At 49.8% G+C, this 6,533-nt stretch overlaps 1 protein-coding gene across 4 annotated transcripts in view; it reads left to right on the top strand.

The window, feature by feature from the left end:
- Positions 1 to 6,533, top strand: part of FYCO1 (FYVE and coiled-coil domain autophagy adaptor 1) — a 114,728-nt gene that overhangs the window by 22,214 nt on the left and 85,981 nt on the right. The window contains exon 1 of one of the 4 annotated variants that reach the window (XM_024751402.1): positions 257 to 392. The exons of 2 other annotated variants lie outside the window; for them this stretch is intronic. The gene's annotated coding sequence lies outside the window, so the exon portion shown is untranslated. Of the gene's footprint in view, positions 1 to 256; positions 393 to 4,412; positions 5,195 to 6,533 lie in introns of those variants that run through there. One more of the 4 variants, XM_024751401.1, reaches the window with a different exon arrangement.

Here is a 6,533-nt window from a genome sequence, read left to right as displayed (position 1 = left end):
ACGGTAGGGCTGTCCCAGCTGATCTTGGAGGGGGTTGGCTCTGGATGGGGCTGTCTGCAGAACAAAAGTAATCACATCCTCAAATAAGCACAGTCAGAAGGAAATCTGGACTCTAAAAACCCACAGCTGGACTCGAGACGTGCTCTGTATCACAGTTCCAGTTGCTAGCACGTGAACCGGCACTTGCATATTTAGTCTATACTCTTCAGAAGGAATGCGATGAGTGCCATCTTCTGCCGGCATTTATTTGGAGGATGTAAAAATGAATGAGATGCAGACGCTACCCTCCAGGTGCCAACAGTCCAGCTCTGAAGCCCAGATAACCAAACACCCACCTTGATGAAGGCATCCAGAGTTGAAGATTCCTCCAGCATCGCCTCCTCTCCAGCTGGGTATTGAGCTGACATTTCCGATTCATCATGTTCCACCTAAAATGTTCTCCCCCTCCTGGTTGATGGTCCCAGCTTCCCCCCAAAACCAAGTTATCTTTGAGCCCTGCATTTCCTTCCCCTCCACTCCCACTCCCACCGCCAAGTCCTGTTGATGTTACCTTCCCAGTGTCTCTCACATGCCGGTGGCTTCATCCCCAAACCGCCTCACTTCCTCTGCACCTTCCTGCTGCTCATCTCTTTCCCCACCAGGCGTCCTCTGCATTGACATCAGGGTGCTTCAAAACCCTCAGTGGCTCCACGTTACATGGCAAATAAAGCCCAAACACTGTAGGCTTTATTTGCATGTAAATAAAGGCCCCTACAATCTGGTGCCAACTAACATTTCCATTCTTTCTAATTTTATTCCAACGTAAGCCCCCACCCCACAAGCAGCCTGGGATCCAGCCACAAAAGGCCACGGGTCCTCTCCCAGATACCCTTTTCCCAGTCTCCTCTGGGCCTTTGTCATGCTGGGCCTTCTACTCCCTAACCTACAAGCCCCAGCTGAAATGCCAGCTCCTTCAGGAAGGTGTCCACAACCTGTAAATCAGAAGAGCACTCTCTGGGTTGCCACAGCACTCCGCTTGTTCTCTCTAAAATAGTATTTGGCACTCTCCAGCATGTCGTAGTTACACCCATGGGTGTCCTATCTCCCTGCCCCATCACACTGCAGACTGCCAGAGGGCAGGAACCTGGTCTTGCACCCTGCCAAGCAGTGGACCCTGGTGTTCTATCACTGTGTACTGAGTGGGAGAAAAGAATGATAGCTGTCATTATTCTTACAATTTATGCTCTTTGTAAGAGCCATGCTCATGTGACATATTCTACCTTGTTTGCCCAGGCTGCTGCTTTATAAATATTAACCTTTCTTTACTAGTCTCCACTCTCAGAGCACGTTGCTCATCTCTCTCTGTGGCATTGGGTAAACTTGCCCTTGCTTTTTAGTTAGTGGTACACATGCCTGTCTCTTACACTGTCCCAGAGCTTCACATCCAAGGACATAGATAAAAACCACCCTCTGAGCTTCTCCATACCCCACAGACCTGGTCTCAATCTGTGAACCTGATTCAGCTCTGGAGAGGGGCCTTTGGAAAAAGCTCCCCATGTGATTCTGACATGCACCCCAGTTGGGAACATTTGGCTGCAACTCCTTGAAAATGGGAACTCCAGAGTCTTCCACAGTCCCTTGAGCAGGACTTTGCACTCAGCAGGCACTCAATACATGCTTGTTGAATAAAGTAGCTACTAATATAGCCCTCACCTGGAGCCTAGAGAGCTTGTAAAGCATGTTCCCCTTCACTTCCAGCTGCAATTGATCAATGATCTATTTGCCCCTGGGCAGCCAGCCTTGAAGGAGTGTGAGCTGACTGGGGAAGAGTGAGGGTCTAGTTTTAAGAATTAGGCCTGTAGCACCTGTTGGAGAGGGCTGGATAGTGCACCCTTGAAGGGATAAAACTCCCGTGGCCTTTGGTGGGGCCATCACTCACCACAGAAGAAAGGAACAGCAAAAGGAAAGACAGTTATGGGGTCAGAGCTAAGCCTATGAGCCTCTGGTCAGGCTAATCATTCTGCACTCCTTCAAATTGATATTATTACAATTTTATTCAACTTTTGTTCAGAGGGCGGGCTGAGCCCAGGGATCAGAAGAGCTGAGGACTCCACTGACACACCCACTTCGCCAAACCAAAGCAGGTTTTGAGCCCACTCTTCTTAGAAGGCAGGTTTGGGGAGCTTGTATCACTACAGAGCGTGCATGCCCTCACTCCACCGTCTTCTCGCCCCATCCCATTCCTTTACATCCCAAGATACTTACCTAAGTATTCTTTTCAACACATATAGCTGTATCCCTGGGAGCACTTCATCAGTACAATCACATTTGTCTCTTTGCATTTCTAGTGATGTTTTGGCATCCCTAGTAGACTAGCTCCCAGGGTAATCTTTTTAATCCAGAGTCTTCTCCTAATCTAGCTCCTTGGGAATCCAAGGGAAGAGGCACAGAGAAGGAGAGGCATGAATGGGAAGATGGAGGGGCATCCATCCTACCAGAAAGGGAACCTGGGCAGGACTGCTGAAGGAAGCAACCCACAAGCTGCACCCCAGTGACCACACCCCACATTTGTTGACCACACTCTTCATGGACCACCACCTCCTGCTTTCCCCTCCCCCCACCCACTGAAACCACTGCTCAACCTCAACTGGACCATTGTGGGCCTATCCCTCCTACTCCAGTCAAAAAATGGTGCCCTGGACCGAGTGCTGCAGACCTCCTACCACTCCAGGAGCATAAAAAATCCACAGCAGCTCTGAGGGAAGATCCTCTTCACAGCATTTCCACCTCCACACTCTCAGACAAAATCAGCAAGAGAGAAACCTTGCTGATCTCTCAATAGGAACATGCCTGCAAGCCTGGGGCAGCCCCAGACCTCAGATGACCGAAGCCAGAGTGGAAGTTCCTTGAGGGCACAAACCCCATGTTGCATGTCTAGAACCTCCCTCAGTGCCCAGCGATGTTTGTGGTTGGTTGAGTAAGTGGATAGGAGACCATCTTTTTGACTCTTTTCTACTTCTGTTTCTTCTTCTCACACTTGCTTATGTCTTCCGGTCAACACGAGGCACCACCCCAATGGGCTTCCCATGAACTCTTCTCTTGGGCCCACCAGCCCGGACAGTGCCTGGTTTGTTGAACTCGCAGCTTTCATTTATGAAACCTGCCTGTGACGGGACAAATAAGAATTATTCTTAAAATCATCTAATAAAGACAGAAAGCATCACTGTATCATATATGCAAATAAAAGATTAGCATGTACTGACTTACCTCAGACTGGTTATGTTCCCCTCATTTCTACCCAAGATCATTATTTAGGATTCTCAAAAGTTCTCTGCTTATGAAGGATCTGGGTTAAGATCTTGGGTGAAAGGAGTGATACAGAAGGAGGACTGGAGATAAAGTGTCAAACAAGCCCTGTGTGGGTCAGGATGGTAGGAAATTGGCTCCATTCAGGCCTTAGGTGAAATTGTCCAGGAGGCCAAGTCTGTCTTGAGAGCTCCTAGCCTCAGCTTTCTGTCCCTATCTCTCCCGTGGTCTGGCACCTATGTTTTCTGCCTTCAAGTCCAAGGTTTTTTCTGTCTCATGACCCATGGTGCCTGAACAAGTACCTTCCAAAGATCAACCCTCCAGCCAGAAGGAATGATACCACTTCCTGCTGGGAATTTCAGGCATCCTGAAAACTTGGTAGGAAATATTTGGCAGGTTTGCAGGGGATTTTGGTAAGGGAAAGAAAGTTATCCTAAATCCTCACCAAGTTATTCCGAGTACAGAGCTCCCGTCTCCACCTTGGGGTCAGCCCAGATTTTAGGTGTAGGGTTGTTGCAATCCCCCCGCATCCCACACCCCTATCCCCTCCACAAAAGAGTGTGGCTAGAAGGACCAAAGGATGACAAGGGTGGCCTGGCTCCTTGACTTTTATCATTTCAGAAAATCAGCCTTGGGAACTTCCCTGGTGGCACACTGGTTAAGATTCTACGCTCCCAGAGCAGGGGGACCGGCTTCGATCCCTGGCCAGGGAAGTGGATCCCACATGCATGCCGCAACTAAGAGTTTACATGCTGCAACTAAGGAGCCCTTGAGCCGCAACTAAGGAGCCCACCCGCCGCAACTAGGATCTGGCACAACCAGATAAATAAATTAATTAAAAAAAAACTTACTAAAAGAAAAAAGAAAACCAGCTTTGAGCATCACCCACAGTTAGAGAGAAGACATGGGCAACAGATGGCACGTGGAATTGGATGGTTGCAGGGATTAGAGACGAGGGTGGAGGTGAGGGAGGGATATGTATGTAGACCTCCAGCAGGTCCCTGGCCACTTTTGTAGAGGGCCTGTTCCGGGCCCTGTGCAAAGGCTATGGGAGGGCCACGTTGAGGGGAGTGAGACCACAAAGCTCCACTCTCAAGTTGGCCAGCCTCTGGTCATTCCTGTGTGGGGAAAGATTTCCAGGTACTGTTCCTCTCCTCTCTTGTGACCATTCATTACTAATGAGTGCATTTTGTTCTATTGAGTGCAGCCTCAGAGTGCTTCACAACGTATAAATGGAAAATGTAACTTATAAATAGAAATTGGGCAGAGAGTAGGGAGAAGTTAGGAGTGATGATAGTTCATTCATTAACACATAGTTTTTGAGCAGTGATTTTAAGCAGGTCCCTGTGTTAAGCAGCAAGGGGGATGAAAAGATAGACCATTAGGCCCAGCAATATATAATGCTTTTTATTTAGCCCGATATATTAAAACATTATTATTTCAACATGGAATCAATATAAAAATGTTAATGAGCTATTTTACATTCTTTTGGAACTCAGGTGTATTTTGCACTTACAGCACATGTACAATTCAACTCAAACTAGTCACATTTCAAGTTCTCAAAAGCCACACGTGGACAGCACTGCTTTCAGGATCCCAGACATACGATTTGTGGACACACGTGCTCCCAGGGATTGCAAGGGTTAATATAGAGCCGGCTGCCGCCATGGAACCAGTGGGCGTTGTGAGCATCAGCTCTGCGGAGCATGCCGGGAGTTGTAGTCCGCACTCTGTCCGTGGGGTCCGATGGGAGTTGTAGACAGAGGCCCTGTGGAGCATGCTGGAAGTTGTAGTCTGCGCCAGTCTGCGGAGGGGGTCTGCGTATCATGGCCGCCTACGCCGCGCTCTCGTACTCTTCCGCTTGGCAGCAGAAAGTTTCGGTTCTGTCCCGCCGTGGACCCACGAGCGCGTAAGTGCTGCGGGTGGCCGTCCGGACTCATGGGGCACCTCTAGTTGCTGTCGTCTCCGGAGCGGAGAACTTCCCTCCAGGCGCGGCTTGTCACCTGTTGCCCTTACCGCCTCCGCCCTTATGCCGGGTGTCCCACAGACTCCGCCGGAGCCCTTGCCCAATGCCCTTGCCCTTGCCCAGCGGGCCTAGGAAGCACCTAGGGCCGGTGAATCTGACCCTGGAACCCAGGCTGCCTCTGGTAATCAGTTAGAAAGACAGACAGCCCCCCTCCCCCCTCCGCCCAAACACCAGTTCCAAAACACCCGACGGCCAAGGATCCCACATGTGTGGTCTCACAACAAGTCTTGGAGTCTTTAAGCACAGGAGGGACAGGTCCCCGAGTTTCTGCTTGCATTGTCCAAGAAGCCGATAACCCGAAGAGGCGTATTTCCTGGCTCAGCTGGGCCGGGACAGCCCAGACCTTAACTTTGCAAAACCCCAAGACTTAACTTTGCCCGGGTCTCTCCCCTCTCGTAAGGGGACGGTTTGTTCATCCTGGGCCATCCGCAGGCCATGGCCCATTCTCTTTACCCACTGTCTCTTGTGATCTGGTGCAGGGTTTCGAGATAGCCCCCAGGTGATTGTTCCTGAAACACCTGTGGATTTTTGGATTGTGGTGTGGCTGCACCGGACTTCGGCTAGGGTCCGTGATATGAAGAACCTAGGCCGGAGGGTGTAAGGGGAGGGCTGAATTTTACTTTTCCTCAGAAAAGCGTGTGTGGTTGACACCTTAACCACGTGGCTCCCAGATAGTGCACTTGTGTCATCTGATGCCTCTTGTCACTCTAAAAAAATAGAGCACTCTTTGAAACTACCGGTGTTGGCCACAGCCTCTCTGCCCCTCTGCCTGTCTTACCACAGCAGTTTCCTTTCCCAACAGAGAAATGGGTCAGGGGCTCTTTGAGGGCAGAGGATCAGGCGTTAATCTGCTCACTGCTCTCCTGCCACTTCCAGCCTTGTGCTCTGTAGCAAGCTTAACTCCCCTGCCATCTGCCTAATGCGGGCTGCTGGGTATTGTAGCTGCGGAAGAGCTGTCACGCTGAGGTTCTGCTTTCAGTGGCTCCCACCCCTCTGAAGTGGGCCCATGTTGAGTAGGTTCCACTTGACCCTCCCTCCCTTGAGAGCTACTGTTCAGAAATTATTGAATGCCCTGTACCAGTTATGAGCCATTATTATTAATCACCCTGGAAATCAGAGTTAATTGTCTCAGTGATGGGACGGGGCCTTCTTTGATTAAAAGAATGTGAAAAGGCTTTAGGAAAAAGATTTTCTGTTTCTGTTAAAAGTGTTCTTTGCGTAA

Source organism: Neophocaena asiaeorientalis, unplaced genomic scaffold (assembly GCF_003031525.2).
Source record: "Neophocaena asiaeorientalis asiaeorientalis breed wild unplaced genomic scaffold, Neophocaena_asiaeorientalis_V1.1 scaffold221, whole genome shotgun sequence".
Lineage (NCBI taxonomy): Eukaryota > Metazoa > Chordata > Mammalia > Artiodactyla > Phocoenidae > Neophocaena > Neophocaena asiaeorientalis.
The sequence above is the reverse complement of the archived record's forward strand: the minus strand, read 5'-3'. Positions and strand labels throughout refer to the sequence as shown.